The following is a 25774-nucleotide window of genomic DNA, read 5'->3' as shown; positions in this document are numbered from 1 at the left end:
ACAATCGGGTTCAAGTACCCAGCTCTTGGGATTCTATAGAGTAAGTAAGTACCACACCTAATTCTTTGAGCCAGAAACTCTCTAGTTTTAATTCATTTACCTAACCATTAGGCCATATTGCTACTCTGCCATTACCGTCTAAAGGCCCATTCTGAAAGAGGAGTTTCTGTCATAACGAGTAGGGCAGAACAGAATCAATCAGAGTTCATTTAAATCTTATGATGGGACGCCATTGGTTTGGCCATGGAAAAGGAATACAATTATCTGAGTAGATGATTGAATTCCAGAATGTAATTGAATTCCAGAATGTAATTGAATTCCAGAATGTAATTGGAGAAAGTTAGAAGAACATTTAATAATAAAATAGAAAAACACGACGTCCTGGCATTATCCTGTTATATAAGGAATGTGACATATATTACCGACATGGAGTCAATGGAATGTGGAATCTGATGAACTGTGTTCTGTGTTCCATGTTCCGTGTTCCTAAGCGCTTTCTACTCAAACCGACTCCAGGGTCCCTCTCACTAATATGAGAGGAGAAGTTATGAAATATCTTCCCTCTGTTCAACTGAAGCCTGTCTTCTCCTGGGCCCTGATGACCGTGTAATTGCCTTGACTACAGCAGAAATTGCTCTCATTCCTCCGCCACTCCATCTCAGACCCTTGGCAAGACAGAAAGCAAATCCTGTAGCTAAACTGGTCCTTCTTTGGACACTGTGTTAACAACCCTCCCGACGAGCTTCAATGCCATACAACTCTCCTTCCGTGGCCTCCAACTACTCTTAAATGCAAGTAAAACTAAATGCACGCTCTTCAACCGATCGCTGCCTGCACATGCCCGCCAGTCCAGCATCACTACTCTGGACGGCTCTGACTTAGAATATGTGGACAACTACAAATACCGAGGTGTCTGGTTAGACTGTAAATTCTCCTTCCAGACTCACATAAAACTTCTCCAATCCAAAGTTAAATCTAGAATTGGCTTCCTATTTCGCAACAAAGCATCCTTCAATCATGCTGCCAAACATACCCTCGTAAAACTGACCATCTTACCGATCCTCGACTTTGGCGATGTCATTTACAAAATAGCCTCCAACAAATTGGATGCAGTCTATCACAGTGCCATCCATTTTGTCACCAAAGCCCCATATACTACCCACCACTGCAACCTGTATGCTCTCGTTGGCTGGCCCTCGCCACATACTCGTCGCCAAACCCACTGGCTCCAGGTCATCTACAAGACCCTGCTAGCTAAAGTCCCGCTTGCTGGTCACTATAGCTGTACCCACCCGTAGCACGCGTTCCAGCAGGTATATCTCACTTGTCACCCCCAAAGCCAATTCCTAATTTGGCCACCTCTCCTTCCAGTTCTCTGCTGCCAATGACTGGAATGAACTACAAAAATCTCTGAAACTGGAAACACTTATCTCCCTCACTAGCTTTAAGCACCAGCTGTCAGAGCAGCTCACAGATCACTGCACCTGTACATAGCCCATCTGTAAATAGCCCAAACAACTACCACTTCCCCTACCATATTTATTTATTTATTTTGCTCCTTTGCACCCCAGTATTTCTACTTTGCACACTCATCTACTGTCAAATCTACCATTCCAGTGTTTAATTGCTATATTTTATTTACTTTGTCACCATGGCCTATTTATTGCCTTTGCCTCCCTTATCTCACCTCATTTGCTCACATTGTAAATAGACTTATTTTTCTACTGTATTATTGACTGTATGTTTGTTTTACTCCATGTGTAACTCTGTGTGTCGAACTGCTTTGCTTTATCTTGGCCAGGTCACAATTGTAAATGAGAACTTCTTCTCAACTGGCCTACCTGGATAAATAAAGGTGAAAAAAACAAAAAAAAAACAAGGTAGTTAAGCCCCACTGACAGAAGTGCACACACACACACACACACACACACACGCACACACACACACACACACACACACACAGACAGGCACACACACACACACACACACCACACACCTATACACTCAGAGAAAATGGTTTGGTTAGGGTACAGTATTGTACCCGTGGCTCCAAAATATCAAAATTCACATGATGTACTTTCAGAGGTACACATACCTATAATCTAACAGGGTACTTGTCCGGTACTTTTTAGGGTACATGTGTGGATAATCTTGTATAAATGGTACATTTTTGTACCCAATATTTTGAGTACAAACATACAATCATTGCACACTCTAAAAAAAACATAATGAAACATATTTCCCATCATGCTCTATTGTAAGATCATTTTTAGAATGTGTTTCTGCATGCACATTGAGTCATTGATTGATCCTATGCTGCACAAAGCTAAATACCATACAAAACAAAACTAATCCCATTTTTTTGTATTTGGAATTACCACACCCAGTACTGAGATGGTCACACCTGTTTAGTTGGTTTAGGTAGTCTCAATTATACATTTTCCCTACCTTGGATGTCATTATAAATTTAGGTGATTAAAAGTTCACATTTTTGGATATCATATCTCTGGCTGGATTCCAATAGGAATTACATATCACTCTGTAAACCAGCATAATGTGAGTTGCCTGATGTGGCTCGCAAACGAGGAGTTTCAGACCACTGTGATGGGTAGGGCTGGCACAATTACCGTGTAACCGATGGTCATAATTAAACAATCAGCCCAGAGGGGATGTGGTATTTGGACAATATATCACAGCTAAGGGCTGTTCTTATGCACAACGCAACGCGGAGTGCCTGGGTACAGCCCTTAGCCGTGGTAGCCTGGAGGGCCTGGAGGGAGAGTTTACAGTCTAGCCAGACACCTACGTATTTGTAGTTGACCACATACTGTATTCTAAGTCAGAACTTTCCAGAGAAGTGGTACTCGTCAGGCGGGCGAGTGCAGGCAGCGATCGGTTGAAGAGCATGCATTTCGTTTTACTAGCATTTAAGAGCAGTTGGAGGCCACAGAAGGAATGTTGTATGGCGTTGAAGCTCGTTTGGAGGTTTGATAACACAGTGTCCAAAGAAGGGCCAGATGTATACAGAAAGATGTCATAGGGGTAGAGGTGGATCAAAGAATCACCCGCAGCTAGAGCGACATCATTAATGTATACAGAGAAAAGAGTCGGCCCGAGAATTGAACCCTGTGGCACCCCTATTGAGACTGCCAGAGTTCCGGACAACAGGCCCTCCGATTTGACACACTGAACTCTATCTGAGAAGTAGTTAGTGAAACAGGCGAGGCAGTCATTAGAGAAACCAAGGCTGTTGAGTCTGCCAATAAGAATGGGGTGATTGATTGAGTTGAAAGCCTTGGCTAGGACGATGAAGTTGCTGCCGGGGGTGTGGAGCTGTTGGCCGGGGTTGGGGTAGCCAGGAGGAAAGCATGGCCAGCAGTAGAGAAATGCTTATTGAAATTCTCGATTATCATGGATTTATCAGTGGTGACAGTGTTTCCTAGTCTCAGTGAAGTGGGCAGCTGGGAGGAGGTGCTCGTTTTCTCCATGGACTTTACAGTGTCCCGGAACATTTTGGAATTAGTGCTGCAGGATGCACATTTCTGTTTGAAGAAGCTAGCCTTTGCTTTCCTAACTGACTGTGTGTATTGGTTCCTGACTTTCCTGAAAAGTTTGATGCTAGTGCAGTACGCCACAGGGTGTTTTTCTGCTGGTCAAGAGCAGTCAAGTCTAGGGGGGAACCAAGGGCTACATCTGTTCTTAGTTATACATTTTTGAAGGGGCATGCTTATTTAAGATGGTGAGGAAAGCACTTTTAAAGAACAACCAGGCATCCTCTACTGACAGGATACCCGAACCAGGTTGATTAGAAAGGCCTGCTCGCAGAAGTGAGCAGTGTTTTAGGGAATGTTTGAGGGGTGGTCGTTTGACCGCGGACCCATAACGGATGCAGGCAATGAGGCAGTGATCGCTGACATCCTGATTGAAAACAGCAGAGGTGTATTTAGAGGGCAAGTTTGTCAGGATGATATCTATGAGGGTGCCCATGTTTATGGATTTGTGGTTGTGCCTGGTAGGTTCCTTGATAATTTGTGTGAGATTGAGGGCACCTAGCTTAGATTGTAGGACGCCTTGGGTGTTAAGCATATCCCAATTTAGGTCAGTTAGCAGTACGCGCTCTGACTTTGGGGGGGGGGGGAATAGTTATGCAGGCTTAAGTTCAGTTTTTTGGTCTTATTTATTTTTTGCTTCTCCCCAAAAAACATTTTGCATCTTCAAAGTGGTAGGCATGTTGTGTAAATCAAATGATACAAACCCCCACAAAAATATATTTTAATTCCAGGTTGTAAGGCAACAAAATAGGGAAAATACCAAGGGGGGTGAATACTTTCACAAGCCACTGTAATTTTTCACAATAAAGAGTTTAATTTCAACGATAAATGATTAATTTACACACTGCAGGATTGATAGCTATTGAACCATGTCTCTGTCATTAGCAAACACAGAAATGGATGGTACTGGTAAATCTTAAATTGACTTGAAAGTAGGGCTGGGCGATATATCAAGTTTATGTTTTAGCGCGATATGGAAAATGTCTGTATCGGAAGAATCAAGGTTTTGTTATAATGTTGTAATGTTTTACAAATTGCAGAATCTCACTGTCTCTTCTCTGTCAGCCCAATGTCCAATCATGTCCCAATTGCGTGACAACACGTGCATAAATGTTATCCACCAATCACAACCTTAGACAGCCTTGGTAACAGTTCCACCATAATGGAAAGGGAGGAAGCCAGCTCAGCCTCTCCTGAGGAAGCCAGCTCAGCCTCTCCTGAGGAAGCCAGCTCAGCCTCTCCTGAGGACGCCAGCTCAGCCTCTCCTGAGGACGCCAGCTCAGCCTCTCCTGAGGACGCCAGCTCAGCCTCTCCTGAGGACGCCAGCTCAGCCTCTCCTGAGGACGCCAGCTAAGCCTCTCCTGAGGAAGCCAGCTAAGCCTCTCCTGAGGACGCCAGCTCAGCCTCTCCTGAGGAGGCCAGCTCAGCCTCTCCTGAGGAAGCCAGCTCAGCCTCTCATGAGGAAGCAGAGCTCAGCCTCTCCTGAGGATGCCAGCTCAGCTTCTCCTGAGGAAGCCAGCTCAGCCTCTCCTGAGGAAGCTAGCTCAGCCTCTCCTGAGGAAGCCAGCTCAACCTCTCCTGAGGACGCCAGCTCAGCCTCTCATGAGGACGCCAGCTCAGCTTCTCCTGAGGACGCCAGCTCAGCCTCTCATGAGGAAGCCAGCTCAGGCTCTCCTTTAGGATGCCAGCTCAGCTTCTCCTGAGGACGCCAGCTCAGCTTCTCCTGAGGAAGCCAGCTCAACCTCTCCTGAGGAAGCCAGCTCAGCCTCTTCTGAGGACGCCAGCTCAGCCTCTCATGAGGACGCCAGCTCAGCTTCTCCTGAGGACGCCAGCTCAGCCTCTCCTGAGGAAGCCAGCTCAGCCTCTCCTGAGGAAGCCAGCTAAGCCTCTCCTGAGGACGCCAGCTCAGCCTCTCCTGAGGAAGTCAGCTCAGCCTCTCCTGAGGAAGCCAGCTCAGCCTCTCATGAGGAAGCCAGCTCAGCCTCTCCTGAGGATGCCAGCTCAGCTTCTCCTGAGGAAGCCAGCTCAACCTCTCCTGAGGATGCCAGCTCAGCCTCTCCTGAGGAAGCCAGCTCAGCCTCTCCTGAGGAAGCCAGCTCAGCCTCTCCTGAGGATGCCAGCTCAGCTTCTCCTGAGGATGCCAGCTCAGCTTCTCCTGAGGAAGCCAGCTCAACCTCTCCTGAGGATGCCAGCTCAGCCTCTCCTGAGGAAGCCAGCTCAGCCTCTCCTGAGGAAGCCAGCTCAGCCTCTCCTGAGGAAGCCAGCTCAGCCTCTCCTGAGGATGCCAGCTCAGCTTCTCCTGAGGAAGCCAGCTCAGCCTCTCCTGAGGAAGCCAGCTCAGCCTCTCCTGAGGAAGCCAGCTCAGCCTCTCCTGAGGAAGCCAGCTCAGCCTCTCTCAGCTCAGCCTCCCCCAAAAAGGGTAGCAAAGTTTTTTCAGTAATATGGAAGTGGTTCGTTCGGGTTTAAGAGGTCTGATGTTCAGCAAACAAATGTTCTGTGCAAAATTCGTCAGAAAGACAATTGCTACGAAAAGCAGCAGTACAAGCAACACCTTCCATCACCTGCAACATGAGGTGGAATGGGAGGAATGAGTTAGACGACGCAATCCCGATTCCCAAAACGTCTGCTAAAAGACAAACTACCAGAGCCGCAACCTTTTCAAACGTAATCCCTTATGACAAGAAGAGTTTGAGGTGGAAGGAGATAACAGATGCAGTGACCTATTACATAGCGAAAGATATGGTTCCAATCATTACAGTAGAACATCCAAGCTGTTAAAAGCTGCTAGGTACAGCTGACCACAAATATCAGCTGCCAAGCCGCAAGTGTTTCACGGAAGAAGCCCTGCCGCGATTATACACTGCTACCCGTAAAATAGTCGCAGAGAAGCTGGCTAGTGTTTGTTATTTTTCCACCACAGCCGATCTATGGTCGAGCAGAACGTCAGAGCCTAAGTTTGACAGTCCACTACGTAAATGAAGACTGGAAATGGCTAAATGTTTGCCTCCAGACATCTTACTTCCCAGATGATCATACGGGTGAAATAATAGCCCAGAGACTCAAAGACTCTCTGGCATCGTGAAAGAGGAGGTGTGCCTGACAACTGACAGCAGGAGCAGCATGATAAAAGCATTGCGCTTGAACATCTGGACCCGCCTGCAGTGCTTTGGGCTTCACCTCGCCATCGGTCAGTGTGACGTTGGATAATTCAAGTGTATTCAAAACAGTGATGTTCAGACCAGCTGTAGGCTAATGTGTCAGTAGTTGTGTCATTCTGCCAATCCAATAGCAAATAACCACAGGCTGTTTTAATTATAACAACAAATGAACTAAATTAATACATTTTTTTAATCAAAATGATTATGCTGTGTATAAATGACATAGTCAAACAGCTAATGGTCAAACATTCCTAAACAATAGAATAGACGTGTGGGTGTGTGTTGTTCATTTGTGTTGTTCATTTGTGTTGTTCATTTGTGTTGTTCCTTTGTGTTGTTCATTTGTGTTGTTCATTTGTGTTGTTCATTTGTGTTGTTCATTTGTGTTGTTCATTTGTGTTGTTCATTTGTGTTGTTCATTTGTGTTGTTCATTTGCCTTGAGGCTTTGTATATTTCTGTAATCTAATAAAGAAAATCCAGTTAAGAATTATGTCTTGGCCTTTTTTAATTTGTTTAGAGAAAAACAAGAAATCGAGATATATATATATATATATATCGTGAATCGTCCAAACCTCAGAATTGTTTTTAGGTATTACTTTTAGGCCATATCGACCAGCCCTACTTGAAAGGCACCCTGGGAAATATGCAAAAAAAGGCTTTACACCCTACAGTGTTAAAGCAACACCCAAAATCTGTTTTAGAGGTACATTTTCACCGCTTAAAAGTAACAAGCGACTGTGCCGCTACCCTGAACAGGCAAATGTGTATCTTTTCTAAAGGAAAGGTTATGTACCTGCACCACCTTGTCCCCTAAGGTACACTATTGGCTCTTTAAGGTACACTATTGGCTCTTTAAGGTACACTATTGGCTCTTTAAGGTACACTATTGGCTCTTTAAGGTACAATTATGTACATATAACAAAAAAATACATAAGACGTACCACTACAGGGTACCACTACAGGGTACCTCTACAGGGTACCACTACAGGGTACCTCTACAGGGTACCACTACAGGGTACTGTTACAGTGAAAAGTGTTTGATTGATGATTAACTCTATTGGAGACCACACAGGTCACATCAAGACAAGCTCAGGAACAGTGCACACAGTGCTAATAACACCATGTTCACCAGACATTGGTGAATGAGATGAGACGTATCTTGGAGGTGAGACACAGCTGATCTTGTTACTGACAGAAGGGAAATGTGAGAGATGTGGGTTGTAGATCAGAGTTAAAGTCGTCCGACAGCCCCTCAATCCTATCCCAGTGGTAAAGTATAGTATGTCTGTCTGACCTATGGCCATGAGGCCCCCTCACACACACACACATACATAGCTATCACAGCTATGGCCATGAGGCCCCCTCACACACACACACACACACACACATAGCTATCACAGCACTGACCTATGGTCATGAGGCATCGGCTACTTGTTTATGGAGGGGGAGAACGCTGCAGGTCAGTGACAGGTGTGGTTCAATACCCTTTTCATAACAAACAGACAAACATAACACGCATGAGGAGAGAGAGGGAGAGGGAGAGAGAGAGAGAAAGGCCAACTTGAGGAAGGAAGAGAGAGAGAGAGAGAGAGAGAGAGAGATGAAGAAAAGGAGAGACAGACGGAGAAAGTAGAGAGGGGTTAAGGGGAGGGAGGGAGAGAGGGAGAGAGGGAGAGAGGGAGAGAGAGATCACTTTAGACATCTATACACACTATATCAGCCTTCTCTTACACACAATCTCTAAGGGACAGAGAGAGAAATCAGGAGCGAGCACATATGAAATGGTCTTAAATAAAAGATTTTGTTCTGTGCCACTGTAAAGCCTTAGAGTTGAGACATTATCTCTGTGTCCTTCACATTTAATCCCCTACTCTGATTGATTTATTGATCAGGCTTATGGAAGTCACACACTGGTGAACACACTGTTCAAACCAAAATCAGCTAGCAGTTCAAAATCAAGACACAAACAGACTATGTGGCAGTCTCTCAGGTCTACAACCGGCTTAACATACACACAAACACAGGTCCATTCCTTAAAACTGTAATCTCCTTGTCCGTCTGTAAGGGATTACAATAGGTGTGTTATGGTGGTAGAGTAAACATTGTAGAATCCAGCTGAATGACCGAAGGCAGACGCCACAACCAGGAGATGACAGAAGGGGTAATGAAGCAGACAGATGACCAGGAGATGACAGAAGAGGTAATGAAGCAGACAGATGACCAGGAGATGACAGAATGGGTAATGAAGCAGACAGACGACCAGGAGATGACAGAATGGGTAATTAAGCAGACAGACGACCAGGAGATGACAGAAGGGGTAATGAAGCAGACAGATGACCAGGAGATGACAGAAGGGGTAATGAGGCAGACGCCACAACAAGGAGATTACAGAAGGGGTAATGAAGCAGACAGACGACCAGGAGATGACAGAAGGGGTAATGAAGCAGACACCACAACCAGGACATGACAGAAGGGGTAATGAAGCAGACGCCACAACCAGAAGATGACAGAAGGGGTAATGAAGCAGACAGACTACCAGGAGATGACAGAAGGGGTAATGAAGCAGACTGATGACCAGGAGATGACAGAAGGGGTAATGAGGCAGACGCCACAACAAGGAGATTACAGAAGGGGTAATGAAGCAGACAGACGACCAGGAGATGACAGAAGGGGTAATGAAGCAGACACCACAACCAGGACATGACAGAAGGGGTAATGAAGCAGACAGACGACCAGGAAATGACAGAAGGGGTAATGAAGCAGACACCACAACCAGGAGATGACAGAAGGGGTAATGAAGCAGACAGACGACCAGGAGATGACAGAAGGGGTAATGAAGCAGACACCACAACCAGGAGATGACAGAAGGGGTAATGAAGCAGACGCCACAACCAGGAGATGACAGAAGGGGTAATGAAGCAGACAGACGACCAGGAGATGACAGAAGGGGTAATGAAGCAGACGCCACAACCAGGAGATGACAGAAGGGGTAATGAAGCAGACACCACAACCAGGAGATGACAGAAGGGGTAATGAAGCAGACGCCACAACCAGGAGATGACAGAAGGGGTAATGAAGCAGACAGACGACCAGGAGATGACAGAAGGGGTAATGAAGCAGACAGACGACCAGGAGATGACAGAAGGGGTAATGAAGCAGACAGACGGCCAGGAGATGACAAAAGGGGTAATGAAGCAGACGCCACAACCAGGAGATGACAGAAGGGGTAATGAAGCAGACAGATGACCAGGAGATGACAGACGGGGTAATGAATCAGACGCCACAACCAGGAGATGACAGAAGGGGTAATGAAGCAGACAGACGACCAGGAGATGACAGAAGGGGTAATGAAGCAGACAGATGACCAGGAGATGACAGAAGGGGTAATGAAGCAGACAGACGACCAGGAGATGACAGAAGGGGTAATGAAGCAGACGCCACAACCAGGAGATGACAGAAGGGGTAATGAAGCAGACGCCACAACCAGGAGATGACAGACGGGGTAATCAAGCAGACAGACGACCAGGTGATGACAAAATATTTCTCATTGAGAGTAATGCTCAATGGTATTACAAAGAGCATATTTAGTGAAGTGCTCAAATCAAATCAATCACTCAGCACAGGTGCAGATTAGAGCTAACTCAAGGTCTGACTAACAACGGCTGCCGCACTGTCAAGAGACAGAGGACAAAGAGAGAGGGAATGAAAGTCAGGGGGAGAGATATAAACAGAGAGAGAGAGAGAGAGAGAGGCGAGAGAGTGAGAGCGAGAGGAAGGAGAGAGACAGAGAGTGAAAGGGTGAGAGTGAGGCAATTAGAGATTAAGGGAGGGGAAGAACGAGTGTGGGAGAGAGCAGGAGAGAAGCATAGAAATGGAATGAAAGAAACAGATGGAGAGAAAGGAAAGACAAGGAGAAGGAGAGAGATAGAGAAAGGAAAGACAAGCAGAACGAGAGAGAGAGAGAAAGGAAAGACAAGCAGAACGAGAGAGAGAGAGAGAGAAGGGAAAGACGAGCAGAACGAGAGAGAGAGAGAGAAGGGAAAGACGAGCAGAACGAGAGAGAGAGAGAAAGGAAAGACGAGCAGAATGAGAGAGAGAGAGAAAGAGAAAGGAAAGACAAGCAGAATGAGAGAGAGAGAGAAAGAGAAAGGAAAGACGAGCAGAATGAGAGAGAGAGAGAGAGAAAGGAAAGACGAGCAGAATGAGAGAGAGAGAGAAAGAGAAAGGAAAGACAAGCAGAATGAGAGAGAGAGAGAGAAAGGAAAGACGAGCAGAATGAGAGAGAGAGAAAGAGAAAGGAAAGACAAGCAGAATGAGAGAGAGAGAGAGAGAAAGGAAAGACAAGCAGAATGAGAGAGAGAGAGAGAGAAAGGAAAGACAAGCAGAACGAGAGAGAGAGAGAGAGAGAAAGGAAAGACAAGCAGAATGAGAGAGAGAGATAAAGAGAAAGGAAAGACAAGCAGAATGAGAGAGAGAGAGAAAAAGGAAAGACAAGCAGAATGAGAGAGATAGAGAAAGGAAAGACAAGGAGAAGGAGAGAGAGAGAGAAAGGAAAGACGAGCAGAACGAGAGCGAGAGAGAGAGAGAAAGGAAAGACGAGCATGGCTCTCAAGAGAAGACAGGCTATGTGCTCACTGCCCACAAAATGAGGTGGAAACTGAGCTGCACTTCCTAACCTCCTGCCCAATGTATGACCATATTAGAGAGACATATTTCCCTCAGATTACACAGATCCATAAAGAATTCGAAAACAAATCCAATTTTGAAAAACTCCCATATCTACTGGGTGAAATTCCACAGTGTGCCATCACAGCAGCAAGATTTGTGACCTGTTGCCACGAGAAAAGGGCAACCAGTGAAGAACACACACCATTGTAAATTCAACCCATATTTATGCTTATTTATTTTATCTTGTGTCCTTTACCATTTGTACATTGTTAAAACACTGTATATATATATATATATATATATATATATATATATATATATATAATATGACATTTGTAATGTCTTTATTGTTTTGAAACTTCTGTATGTGTAATGTTTACTGTTAATTTTTATTGTTTATTTCACTTTATATATTCACTTGATATATTATCTACCTCACTTGCTTTGGCAATGTTAACACATGTTTCCCATGCCAATAAAGCCCTTGAATTGAATTGAATTGAGAGAGAAAGGAAAGACAAGGAGAACGAGAGAGAGAGAGAAAGGAAAGACAAGCAGAACGAGAGAGAGAGAGAAAGGAAAGACAAGCAGAACGAGAGAGAGAGAGAGAAGGGAAAGACGAGCAGAACGAGAGAGAGAGAGAGAAAGGAAAGACAAGCAGAACGAGAGAGAGAGAGAAAGGAAAGACAAGCAGAACGAGAGAGCGAGAGAAAGGAAAGACAAGCAGAACGAGAGAGAGAGAGAAAGGAAAGACAAGCAGAACGAGAGAGAGAGAGTGAGAAACGAGGAGAAAAAAGAGAAAGCACAAAAGACATTGGCTGAAAACGCTGTCATGGTAGCTATGGTAACCATGTGGCCACCGCTTTTCTGTAATGGAATCCTATAGAAGACAAAGCAAGCCGTAACAATATCAGATAAAATTATTGATAAATTATGGCATTTTTATTTATTTAACTAGGCTAGTCAGTTAAGAACAAATTCTTATTTCCAATGACGGCCTACACTGGCCAAACCCTAACGATGCTGGACCAATAGTGCGCCGCCCTATAGGAATCCCAATCACAGCCGGTTGTGATACAGCCTGGATTCGAACCAGGGTGTCTCTTAGACCTCGATCACTGAGATGCAGTGCCATAGACCGCTGCACCACTTGGGAGCCCATAAATGATAGATAAATGGTGGATAAAGAGTAGGGATAGAAGTGTGATTCCACGTGACTGCGTGACTATGACTAGGGGTCTGAAGTTTTCCTGGATCTCTTTAGCACAGTGTCTGTAGATGCTAGTAGGTCATAGAATCATAGTCCTAGAGTAATTCCCAGAGATTATATGGCGTGTATGGGGTCATTGTGTCAGAGCAGCCGGCCAGCTGGATGGATAATAGGCTATAGAGACATCTGGCACTGAGGAGGCAGGCCAGTTATGGAGGGTTATGGGGAGGGTTATGGGTTATTAGCTTGTTGATGTTGTTGTTGACCAATCATAAGTCATCAACACGGCAATAGGCTCCAGTCACAGAGCCTCCATGTGGGGCAAAAGTTAGGAGATATCTAATCAATGGAAGATTGAATTAAAATTATAGAATTAAAAGTTAAAGGAGAAGGACAGGCTACAACGACCAAGAGCCAACATGTAGACTGCTACTTTATATTCTGAATGGAGTTGTTATTATTTGTAACTGTAGGATGAGAAAGTGCATGAAGTGTCAATTAGCCTAGCTAGCTTATCTAGCGTCTTCCGGGTTGATGCAGAGAAGACTGTTGTGTTTCGAATACCCATACTAACATACTGTATACTACATAATTAATGAGTATATATTATATACTATTAGTTAATTTTAGTATACTGTAAACGGGACAGTATCCTTTCAGTTGAGCGTACTAGCGCTTCGCAGGTCTACCGGAAGTTGATGCTGTTGCTATTCAACCTCTTGCTAGCTTGTTAGCATAACAAATTACTAGTTAGACATTTCACGACTTCGGGTGTGTTCTTAAATTACTTTCTGGAGTGCCAGAGTGCGCTTGTAAATTCAGAGCGTTGTCAGATTGTTTGTTTGTAAATTTATAGGGTTTCGCTCTCGGAGCGCACACTGGACGCAAATGAGAGTGACCACTCTGACTATTTTATTCACCCTAGCAGAGCTGGTTAGGCAGTTGTCATGTTATCAAGAGCGTTGGTGACTAACTGTGTTGCTGTTAATTACGCATTTTTGCCGACGATAACTGACACCAGCCATATTCAACTGGTGTTGAGCGATCGTAAATTCATTATTATTCAAATTAGCTAGCAAGTGCATGTTAATGCTTTTTGACCTGTCCCCAAATTAAATGTCATTGGTTCAGAGTTTGTTTTGATATATTAACCTGCGTGTCGTGATCGTGTTTGGTATAGGGGGACAAAATACATTTATGCACGATGGCACTCGCGCTCAGCCGGTTTGGGTTCTGTGTAACAGAACTGATGTGGCAGTTCTGAGGACAATCCATCCAGGAAGTGGGATATTTTTGATGTGGGTACTTTTCATTTGAATGCCTATACAGTATGTAATGAGATATGACCCAGATTGCAGTTCCTATGGCTTCCACTAGATGTCAACAGTAAACAGAAAAAAGCAGAGCTGGTTTGCTCGCATGAACGATTGCGCGCCGTTCGTTATTTTTCCTTTCTATTGAAAACGCTATTGTCCGGTCTAAATATTATTGATTATTGAGGATTAATTGTAAACATCGTTTGACATGTTTCGACAAACCTTACTGGTACTATTAGGATGTGTTCGTCTGCATGTCATGTCTGCCTTTGAGCCAGTGGATTACTGAACAAAACGCACCAACAAAACTGAGTTTTCGGGAAATAAAGAGGGACTTTATCAAACACAATTAACATTTATCTGAAGCTGGGACTCTTGTGACTGCAAGCATATGAAGATCATCAAAGGTAAGTGATTAATTGTATCGCTGTTTCTGACTTTTGTAACTCCTTTACTTGGTTGTAAAATGTTTGTGCGCGGGGCGCTGTCGTCAGATAATCACATGGTACACTTTCGCCGTAAAGCCTTTTTGAAATCTGACACAGCGGCTGGATTAACAAGAAGTTCATCTTTAAACCGATGTATAAAATTTGTATTTTTATGAATGTTTAATTTGACAATTTCTTTATTTCGAATTTGGCGCTCTGCTATTTCACCGGATGTTGGCCAGCGTCCCACCAACCCATAAGAAGCTAGCTAACATACCGGCACATACTGCTGTAATGATATGCTAGGTGGTTCGTAAGGATAGCGTAGCTAACATACCGGCACATACTGCTGTAATGATATTCTAGGTGGTTCGTAAGGATAGCGTAGCTAACATACCGGCACATACTGCTGTAATGATATGCTAGGTGGTTCGTAAGGATAGCGTAGCTAACAAATTGTCAGCCAACAGAAAGTGTAAGGTAACTTATTTGAAAAGTAATTACTTTTTTACATTGCTCAACATTTTATTAACATTTGTCATAATTAGTTAAAGCAATGAATTTGTATCGTCTCTCGTTGGACTTCAGGTGCATATTTTCCGCTGTTTTCTTCAAATCTTTAAACAATGTGAAGCCACGCCCATTTCCCTGAAGAATTGCATTATGGGCTCTAAAGTACGGAAATAGTGTCCTCTGCGTGTATACTTCATATTTTAGAGGATTTAGTACGACATCCGGGAACTTTTGGCATACTAACTATACCATACTATAACCAATAAGCATACTATATACACTCAATTCATGTCACAAATAGTACAGTTAGCGTGGGTAGTATGAGTATCTGAACACAGCTCATCTAGTGGTGAAGCGGCAATTAGCCTAGCTAGCTAGCTTAACTAGCGTCTCCCGGGTTGATGCAGACAAGACAGGTACTACGTCATCATACTGGATGATAAATAAACTAACTATGGCAGCTATTAGTATACCATAGCAGCTATTAGTCTACTACAGCGCGAGTTGGCTTGGTTGGTTGAAGTCTCTAGTCTCTCCCTCACTCCTCTGTGTCACTCACTCACACTGACAGTAGCCTGCGCACACAGCACAGCACGGTCCCTGCTAGAGCGTCACCTCTCTCTCCCTCGCGCTTTCTCAGCTTTGGTTAATAATGTAGATTAGAAAGTGACTTTTCTGCTGCTTCGCTCGCTCGGATCAGACTGGGTCTGGATCCCAGCAGGTCTATACGAAATGGGTGTAGTTGTCCTTGGGTCCGTTCAAAATGGATCTCATCAGGTCCGGATGGGAAAGGTTCATTTTGTAATGGGTCCCACTTTTTGGACCTGTGAATGCCTCTGAAATACGTCCGAAACTTTCCTGATATTTTGGTCAATATATCCCAACCACAACTGAAATACCAATCATTTCAGTATTACTTTAAACTGTTGATCTTGCTCTAACTGCAATTTTTTAGTTGGTAGAACAAACATGAGAAATTCAGTTCTGGGTTGCGTTCAGATCGATTGAACGTTTGGTATGTTGCGTAATGTGTTGTACTAATCGTTAGCTTGATCAGTGCATCCCACATTCCCCCCTTTCATTCTAGGGGAACATCCTACCCCTGCTACTATTGCTACTCAAAAATATGGTGTAAGAATATCTTCTACTCATCCAAAAACAGTACATACACAAACACAAGTTCCCTTCCATATTGAAATCAACCAAAAAATGTATCAAGGACAAATAAACCAGGTTACTGTGTAATGTCACATGCTCTGTAAATAGAGACTAAAATGGGAAGATTTACTTTCTAGATTTTCTCAATTTAAATAAAATGTAAAGATTGGTTCTGGAATAATTATTAGTGTGATTATTAAATTAAATAAACACGATGAGTACTTTCCCCCCACAAGGTTGGCCTGACCTTCACATGTGTTGTCTGAACATAAATAAGGAGAATAGCTTGCTGCTGCTGGTCAGAGTCTGTGAGACAAGCATGCTGCCTCTGACTGGGGAGAGAAACAGGCTCGCTTGAACCTACTGCCGGCCTTTCAGAGAAACAGACCTTCTCTAATTCTGTAGCCTACTAGAAACCAGTTGTTTCTGGTTTATAATACTACCAAACTTGTCTTTGAACATATTTTGCCCAATATAACTGTTACAAATTGAGAAATAGCTCTCACAGGCGAGATGCGCATCTCATCACTTTGTAATAGAAACTTTCTACATTTGAACAATATCCTTTTCCATATATTTCTTATTCGTTATGAATGAACCATGTTAAATGTGACTACTTATTTATTTGTTACAAGTTAGCTCACAGAATGAAGGGTTTTGTTACGAGGAGAGAGCGAGAAAGAGAGGAGGCTAATTGCTCTCTTCTCCTTACAAGCCTTGCTCAACTTTGTCCCTTCACAAACCACGGCCACCGAAGACCGGGACAAACCAAAAGCATCATTTGCAGCGGGGGGGGGAATCCAATCTTAAAATGAAGAATTGAGCAGCACTGTGGCGTGTAAAACCACAGACAGACAGTAGCTACATTGGGAAAATAATTCTCAATTCATCAAATTGGGAATTAATATGGTATATTCCTCCCTCCCTCCCTCCCTCCCTCCCTCCCTCCCTCCCTCCCTCCCCTTCTCTATTACCCTCCCTCCCTCTATCACTCCCTACCTCCATCTCTCCCTCCCTCCCCCCACATTAACATGGAAACAGGCCAAATAAGAGATGAGCCTGAGCCTCATGGACACTCTTCACATTTAGACCTTCTACGGAGGAAATGACTAAAAACTGTCAAGGATCTTGACAAAAGTGTCCATTGTTTGACTTGATTTCCAGTTGGATCACAATGTGCCCCTAGAAGCAGTGTATGTAAGCAGCGTAAGTCAACATAGATATTCTGTAGGCCCAATTTAATGAATTGCACAGGCCACATAAATATCAGAGGAAATAGAACTGCAGCACAATTGAAACCCTGTAAAAAAGCAACCATGGCCATGTTACCTTACCTTACTTATCAAATAGGAATCCAACAAACCGCCATCCAATAAACACACCAGACCTCACAGTCTCACGTCCGAGTCAGACGTTCATCCATGTTTCTCAAACGTCAAATGTAGAAGTTGTTCCAAAATAAAATGTCAAAGTGTTTGAGGTTAAGTTTAGGGATTAACTCCACATTCTTACGGTTAGGAATTTACTCTGAATGGTTAAGGCAAGGGTTAAGGTTAGGTTAGGAATTTACTCTGAATGTTTAAGGCAAGGGTTAAGGTTAGGTTAGGAATTTACTCTGAATGGTTAAGGTAAGGGTTAAGGTTAGGTTAGGAATTTACTCTGAATGTTTAAGGCAAGGGTTAAGGTTAGGTTAGGAATTTACTCTGAATGGTTAAGGCAAGGGTTAAGGTTTGGGCTTAAAACAAGAATCTCAAAAACAGATTTTTGCCACTGGATTCAAACATGCAATCTTTGGCACCAGAGGCAGATGTTTACACCCCGTCCACCATCCCTCTCCACGACGCCCTGGCAACACCGAAACCTACTGGAAGGTAACAGCGCTCACTGGTGCCCTTAGTGGCCAGTTTCCACGTCATCTCCCTTCATCCTCAGACATTGGTGGACGTAGAATACGGACTTGTAATCACAGGTGACCTGCCAGCTGCCTACCAATTACAGACCAGTGTCAAACAGACTGACACCACTACCAGCTGCCTACCAATTACAGACCAGTGTCAAACAGACTGACACCACTACCAGCTGCCTATCACTAATAGACCAGCCTACCAATTACAGACCAGTGTCAAACAGACTGACACCAAACAGGAAATGCATTGAACGCATATTGACCTTCAACCCTGGAGAGATTGGAAATCCCTAATCAACACGTGCATACATGTCAGAAATGTAAACAAGGTTGGTGTGTGTGTGTGTGTGTGTGTGTGTGCATGCGTGTGTGCGTGTGTGTCCGTGCATGTGTGTGTGTGCATGCGCGTGAATGTGTGTGTGAACATGCGTGTGTGTGTGTGTCCGTGTGTGTGTGTGCTTAATGAGTGTGTGTGTGTGTGTGTGTGTGTGTGTGTATGTGTATGTGTATGGATATTGTAACATCTCTTGATTCGCTGGTGAAGGCATAACTGCCGAAACGCGTCAGCACGCACCAACAGAAAATAAAAAGGTGAAACTTTTTGGAGTGCCACCTTTTCCTAATGTTTCTTGAACTTGGGAATTCATTAGAAACGTGTTGTGTGTCTGACAGACACTAAATACCAGCATCAGCAGCAGGCTTTAATCCAGAGGGGAGGAATGACTGACATGAGACAGCTGGTTTTAAAAGAAAGAGAGAGAGAGAGAGAGAGAGAGAGAGAGAGAGAGAGAGAGAGAGAGAGAGAGAGAGAGAGAGAGAGAGAGAGAGAGAGAGAGAGAGAGAGAGAGAGAGAGAGAGAGAGAGAGAGAGAGAGAGAGAGAGAGAGAGAGAGAGAGAGAGAGAGAGAGAGAGAGAGAGAGAGAGAGAGAGAGAGAGAGAGAGAGAGAGAGAGAGAGAGAGAGAGAGAGAGAGAGAGAGAGAGAGAGAGAGAGAGAGAGAGAGAGAGAGAGAGTATGTATATATATAGAGAGAGAACAGCTTCCTGTCACAACAGTGGTATTTTAGATTTCAGTGACAAGATACACGGGGCTGACAGAAATAATTACAGATGGAGAAAGAAGGAAAATAAAATGTCATTGCATCTTGAGAGCCTAGAAGGACCTGACCATTATTCTTGAACCATTCAGAGCAGTGGTTCTTGAACCATTCAGAGTAGTAGTTCTTGAACCATTCAGAACAGTGGTTATTGTGCCATTCAGAACAGTGGTTCTTGAACCATTCAGAGTAGTGGTTCTTGAACCATTCAGAGTAGTGGTTCTTGAACCATTCAGAGTAGTAGTTTTTGAACCATTCAGAACAGTGGTTCTTGTGCCATTCAGAACAGTGGTTCTTGAACCATTCAGAGTAGTGGTTCTTGAACCATTCAGAGTAGTGGTTCTTGAACCATTCAGAGCAGTGGTTCTTGAACCATTCAGAGCAGTGGTTCTTGAACCATTCAGAGTAGTAGTTCTTGAGCCATTCAGAACAGTGGTTCTTGAGCCATTCAGAACAGTAGTTATTGAGCCATTCAGAACAGTGGTTCTTGAGCCATTCAGAACAGTGGTTCCCAAATGTCTCGGCACCCACCAGTGTTAATTTCGTCAACAATAACTATGACTAAATATACTTATCAATGACCTACTTTTCCTGACCAAAACTGTAATACAACCGGCTGTGATTGGAAGTCCCATAAGGCGGCGTACAATTTGCACAGCGTCGTCCAGGTTTATCCGGGGTAGGCCATCATTGTAAATAAGCATGTGTACTTAATTGACTTGCCTAGTTAAATAAAGGTTAAGTCCTCCTCTCCATCTCTCCTTCCCTCATCCCTTACTCCAGTCCTCCTCTCTCCATCCATCCTTCCCCCCATCCCTTCCTCCAGTCCTCCTCTCTCCATCCATCCTTCCCATGTCCCTTCCTGCAGTCCTCCTCTCTCCATCCATCCTTCCCCCATCCCTTCCTCCAGTCCTCCTCTCTCCATCCATCCTTCCCTCATCCCTTACTCCAGTCCTCCTCTCTCCATCCATCCTTCCCCCGTCCAGTCCTCCAGTCCTCCTCTCTCCATCCATCCTTCCCCCGTCCCTTCCTCCAGTCCTCCTCTCTCCATCTCTCCTTCCCTCATCCCTTCCTCCTGTCCTCCTCTCTCCATCCATCCTTCCTCCAGTCCTCCTCTCTCCATCCATCCTTCCCACGTCCCTTCCTCCAGTCCTCCTCTCTCCATCCATCCTTCCCCCATCCCTTCCTCCAGTCCTCCTCTCTCCATCCATCCTTCCCCCATCCCTTCCTCCAGTCCTCCTCTCTCCATCCATCCTTCCCCCATCCAATCCTCCTCTCTCCATACATCCTTGCCATGTCCCTTCCTCCAGTCCTCCTCTCTCCATCCATCCTTCCCCCGTCCCTTCCTCCAGTCATCCTCTCTCCATCCATCCTTCCCCCATCCCTTCCTCCAGTCCTCCTCTCTCCATCAATCCTTCCCCCGTCCAGTCCTCCAGTCCTCCTCTCTCCATCCATCCTTCCCCCATCCCTTCCTCCAGTCCTCCTCTCTCCATCCATCCTTCCCCCGTCCCTTCCTCCAGTCCTCCTCTCTCCATCCATCCTTCCCCCGTCCCTTCCTCCAGTCCTCCTCTCTCCATCCATCCTTCCCCCGTCCAGTCCTCCTCTCTCCATCCATCCTTCCCCCGTCCCTTCCTCCAGTCCTCCAGTCCTCCTCTCTCCATCCATCCTTCCCCCGTCCAGTCCTCCAGTCCTCCTCTCTCCATCCATCCTTCCCCCGTCCCTTCCTCCAGTCCTCCTCTCTCCATCCATCCTTCCCCCATCCCTTCCTCCAGTCCTCCTCTGTCCATCCATCCTTCCCCTGTCCAGTCCTCCAGTCCTCCTCTCCATCTCTCCTTGCCTTCATCATTCCTGACAGAACACTACTGTTCTGTGAGCCTTCTGAGCCATCTTTGGCAGCCTGCCACCGCTAGCTAACAGGACAAGCCTTGTGCTAATCAATTTTTATCTTTCTCTTTGCCATCCCAGAAACGACTAATCATCTTTCTGGTCTGATGTAGCCTCCTGTTCCATTCAGTAGGATGTTATGGTTTCCCATTAAAGGAGGAAGCTGCAGCTGAACTTTGACTCCGATGTTTTTCCAGGATTAAAAATATTTAAAGGAATGTACGGACACACTTTGACGGCTAGCGGCCATGTTGATTAGAGAAGGTATTGTATGTCATTCCATCGCTAACCTAACGTAGCAGACATACTTAAAGGTCCTGACGAGAGAGAAAAAAAAATGTCGAGGGGGGGGGGGGGGGTTCTTGTTCACTGTTGAACTGATCCAGTAAATGTGGAGGAGGAGTTGAGATGGACTGTCGCCTTGGTAACGTCCAAAAGCGGAAGTCGCTTCACAGGCTCGCTTTCCATTTTCTCTAACTGGGAGACTAAAACAAGTTCCAAGGAAGGAGATCTGAAAACTCTGATACAACAATCGGGTCAGTTCACCTCATGGGGCTGTAGTATGGACATGCCGTACTGCGCTGCAGAAACCAATAACAAGCATGAAAGGCATCCATCCCTCAGTCTCTCTCTCAATCCCTCTCTCTGATCCTTGTAATCCTTGTTCCTGTATTTCCTCCAGGAGATCAGTATTCCCTCCCCTCATCCTGTGTTCTGTCACTGAAGTATGTATCTATCGTCTCTGCTTACAGCCACCGACCCTAGCAATCACACAATCACTTCTCCACTGCCTACACACTATGGATGTGTATAGGTGTGTGTGTGTGTGTGTGTGTGTGTGTGTGTGTGTGTGTGTGTGTGTGTGTGTGTGTGTGTGTGTGTGTGTGTGTGTGTAGGTTGTCCTTGTGCCAAATTAGAGTTTATGACACAGCACCAGAGCATGACACACACACACACACATACACTCACACACACTCGGTTGACAGTCTAATCATCCATAATTTGTTCATTTGGAAGCTGAATCTGAACAGAGCCTGAGTCTGAGGACACAGAGAGACACCAACTGACACCGTCTCAACCGTTAACAGACAGTCACAGTCAGTACCACGATCTAACCAGTCAGTAACACGATCTAACCACAGTCAGTCAGTCTGTACCAGAATCAAACCACAGTCAGCCAGTCTGTACCACAATCTAACCACAGTCAGCCAGTCTGTACCAGAATAAAACCACAGTCAGACTGTACCAGAATCAAACCACAGTCAGTCTGTACCAGAATCAAAACACAGTATGAGAGTATGAGCCCAGGTTGACAATCAATCATCAGACAGTCCATTAGTGGATTAGGGCTGAGTGAGTTTGAAGGCTGAATGGAGCCTGACTGTGTGGAGGTGTGGTTATGCACACAGATAGAAAGCCAGAGTGTAGAGGAGAGAGAGAGAGAGGGAGAGAGAGAGGGGGAGAGAGAGAGAGAGAGAGATAGAGGGAGAGGGAGAGACAGAGGGAGAGGGAGAGGGAGAGGGAGAGACAGGCAGGCAGACAGACAGACAGACAGACAGACAGACAGACAGACAGACACAGACAGACAGACAGACAGACAGACAGACAGACAGACAGACAGACATACAGACAGACAGAGTAATGTATTGAAACAAATGTCAAATTGGCCAAATTACCGAACAACAGACCACGTATTCACCCTGCACACCCTAATTGATGAACAAACAAACCAAAACAAAGGCAAAGTCTTCTCATGATTTGTTGATTTAAAAAAAGCCTTTGACTCAATTTGGCATGAGGGTCTGCTATACAACTTGATGGAAATTGGTGTTGGGGGAAAAACACAACATTGTAAAAATCAAGCATTTTGTTAGAATTGGTAAAACACACACACATTTCTTTCAACAGGGCCATGGGGTGAGTAAGGGACGACGCAGGTTAAGCGAGGGCACTAGAACAGTCTGCAGAACCCGGCCTCACCCTACTAGAATCTGAAGTCAAATCTCTACTGTTTGCTGATGAAGGAGAGAGAGGATGATCTGGTGCTTCTGTCCCAAACCAAGGAAGGCCTAAAGCAGCACCTAGATCTTCTTCCCAGATTCTGTCAGACCTGGGCCCTGACAGTAAATCTCAGTAATACAAAAATAATGGTGTTCCAAAAAATGTCCAGTTGCCAGGACCACAAATACAAATTCCATCTAGAAACCGTTGCACTAGATCACGATACATACCTCGGCCTAAACATCAGCACTACAGGTAACGTCCACAAAGCTGTCAACGATCTGAGAGACAAGGCAAGAAGGGCCTACTACGCCATCAAAAGGAACATAACATTCGACATACCAATTATGATCTGGCTAAAAATACTTGAATCAGTTATAGAACCCATTGCCCTTTAAGGCTGTGAGGTCTGGGGTCCGCTCACCAACCAAGAATTCACAAAATGGGACAAACACCAAATTGAGACTCTGCATGCAGAATTCTGCAAAAATATCTTCTGTGTACAACGTAAAACACCAAATAATGCATGCAGAGTAGAACAAGGCTGATACCCGCTAATTATCAAAATGCAGAAAAAAGCTGTTAAATTCTACAACCACCAAGAAAGGAAGTGATTCCCAAACCGTCGATAACAAAGCCATCACCTACAGAGAGATGAGCCTGGAGAAGAGTCCCCTAAGCAAGCTGGTCCTGGGGCTCTGTTCACAAACACAAACAGACCCCACAGAGCCATCACCTACAGAGAGATGAGCCTGGAGAAGAGTCCCCTAAGCAAGCTGGTCCTGGGGCTCTGTTCACAAACACAAACACACCCCACAGAGCCCCAGGATAGCAACACAATTAGATCCAACTAAATCATGAGAAAACAAAAAGATAATTAATTGACACATTGGAAAGAATGAACAAAAAAACAGAACAAACTAGAATGCTATTTGGCCACAAACAGAGAGTACACAATGGCAGAAAACCTGACCACCGTGACTGACCCAAACTTAAATACAGACCCAGTGAGCATAGCCTTGCTATTGAGAAAGGCCGCCGTAGGCAGACATGGCTCTCAAGAGAAGACAGGTTATGTGCTCACTGCCCACAAAATGAGGTGGAAACTGAGCTGCACATATTAGACCCATATATCTCTCAGATTACAAAATAATTTGAAAAACAAACACAATTTTGATAAACTTCCGTATCTATTGGGTGAAATACCACAGTGTGCCATCACAGCAGCAAGATATGTGACCTGTTGCCACGAGAAAAGGGCAACCAGTGAAGAACACACACCATTGTAAATTATTTTCCCTTTTTAACTATTTTCACATAGTATGAAATTGAAATGTCTTTATTCTTTTGGAAATGTTATGAGTGTAATGTTTACTCTTTTGTTTATTATCTATTTCACTTTAAACATATGTTTCCCATGCCAAAAAAGCCCCTTAAATTGAAAGTGAACTTGAATTGAGAGACAGCGAGGAAGAGAGAGAGAGGAAGAGAGAGAGACAGAGAGCAGTGTTGTGGCAGTAATATTTCCATATGTCCCTGTGGATTTCAGTATAGAATCTGGCTGCGACGAGGACAGGAGAGGAAATGTGTATATTTGTCTATTTCGACATCATTATTAAAGACAGTTCTGCTTTTTTTTTTTTTCAACAAAATCCAATAGTGGATGCAGAAGATATGGTATTCTTTGGCATGTAAAAAAAACAGGCATGTGAGATCGAGAAGCAGAACGGACACCAACTTACCTCACAGAGATACCTCCAGACATAAATCTAGAACCATCAAAAGGAAGAGTGGAATAAAGTTTAAAATCAGCATAAACACCTCTTAAAAAAAGGGGAGATCCACAAGAGGAGCAGAGTCCACACATCAACAGGAGAGCTTATTTTAAAAAGGCTGAAAAAACGATAGAAGTTAGGGTGTGACTGTCATGCCCCCCCCCCCCCCCCCCCCCCCCCCCCTCCCCGTGTTCCAGGATCAATCCCATCAGCCTCCGACTCCAGAGGTGGACAGAGAGGTAAGTAGCTTGTAGCCAGCGCTTGCATCAGACCCCGTCCAAAAAGAAAAACGGAAAGATAAGCAGTTTCTTCTCTCTCTCTCTCTCTCTCTCTTTCTATATTCTCTCTCTTTTTCTCACAGAAGTAAGACTGGCTCAAAACCCCCACCTGTTTCTGTGTCACTGTCACTCACTTTGTCCCTCTCGCCCTCGCCCTCTCTTCTCCTTTAATCTTGTCTTGTCAATATCTATCTCAGTTCTTTCTTATACAGTTGACTCATTCTGGTTCTCTTTCATTCTATCACTCTCTTTCTCAATCATCCTATTTTTCACACTCGGACACAGTCACTCACAGTCACTCTTTTCTCATCTTTCTTTATCAATCTATGGTCCCTCCATCCTGTTTGTCTTTCTCTCACCTCTATCTCTCTCCTCCTCCCACTCCAGTCGGAGTGAATGCAGCTTGTTGCTCACAGGAAACAGCTGCTCTACGTTTTATTGCTCCCTCACTCTACCACTCCCTCACTCTACCGCTCCCTCTCTCTATCGCTGCCTCACTCTCTCTCTACCACACCCTCTCTCTACCACACCCCCCCTCCCTCACTCTACCGCTCCCTCACTCTACCACTGCCTCACTCTCTCTCTACCACCCCCCCCCCCCCCCTCTCTCTCTCTCTCTGAGTCAAGCACGATCACATCTCTCTCCATATTTTAATTTCCTTAAGAGACATTCATCCTTACATAAGACTATTTAACCCAATCACTATTCAGTTGTGCTTTATCATGATCTACACAGAGGTTTTCAAGGGACCAGCAGACCCCAAATTCTGAGATCTGACCTGGGACCCAAGCGGGTCCTAAATTCAGACCTTTGTCTCAGATCTGGGTGGGG

At 44.8% G+C, this 25774-nt stretch overlaps 1 protein-coding gene across 3 annotated transcripts in view; it reads right to left on the bottom strand.

Annotated features, from left to right (window-relative positions):
• LOC110536437 (protein unc-13 homolog B) overlaps positions 1–24810 on the bottom strand; it is a 126315-nt gene extending 101505 nt beyond the window's left edge. For all 3 annotated transcript variants that reach the window (XR_005034748.1, XM_036936444.1, XM_036936445.1), the window contains exon 1: positions 24632–24810. The gene's annotated coding sequence lies outside the window, so the exon portion shown is untranslated. The remainder of the gene's footprint in view (positions 1–24631) is intronic.
• Positions 24811–25774: the final 964 nt, after the last annotated feature.

Source organism: Oncorhynchus mykiss, chromosome 11 (assembly GCF_013265735.2).
Source record: "Oncorhynchus mykiss isolate Arlee chromosome 11, USDA_OmykA_1.1, whole genome shotgun sequence".
NCBI lineage: Eukaryota > Metazoa > Chordata > Actinopteri > Salmoniformes > Salmonidae > Oncorhynchus > Oncorhynchus mykiss.
The sequence above is the reverse complement of the archived record's forward strand: the minus strand, read 5'-3'. Positions and strand labels throughout refer to the sequence as shown.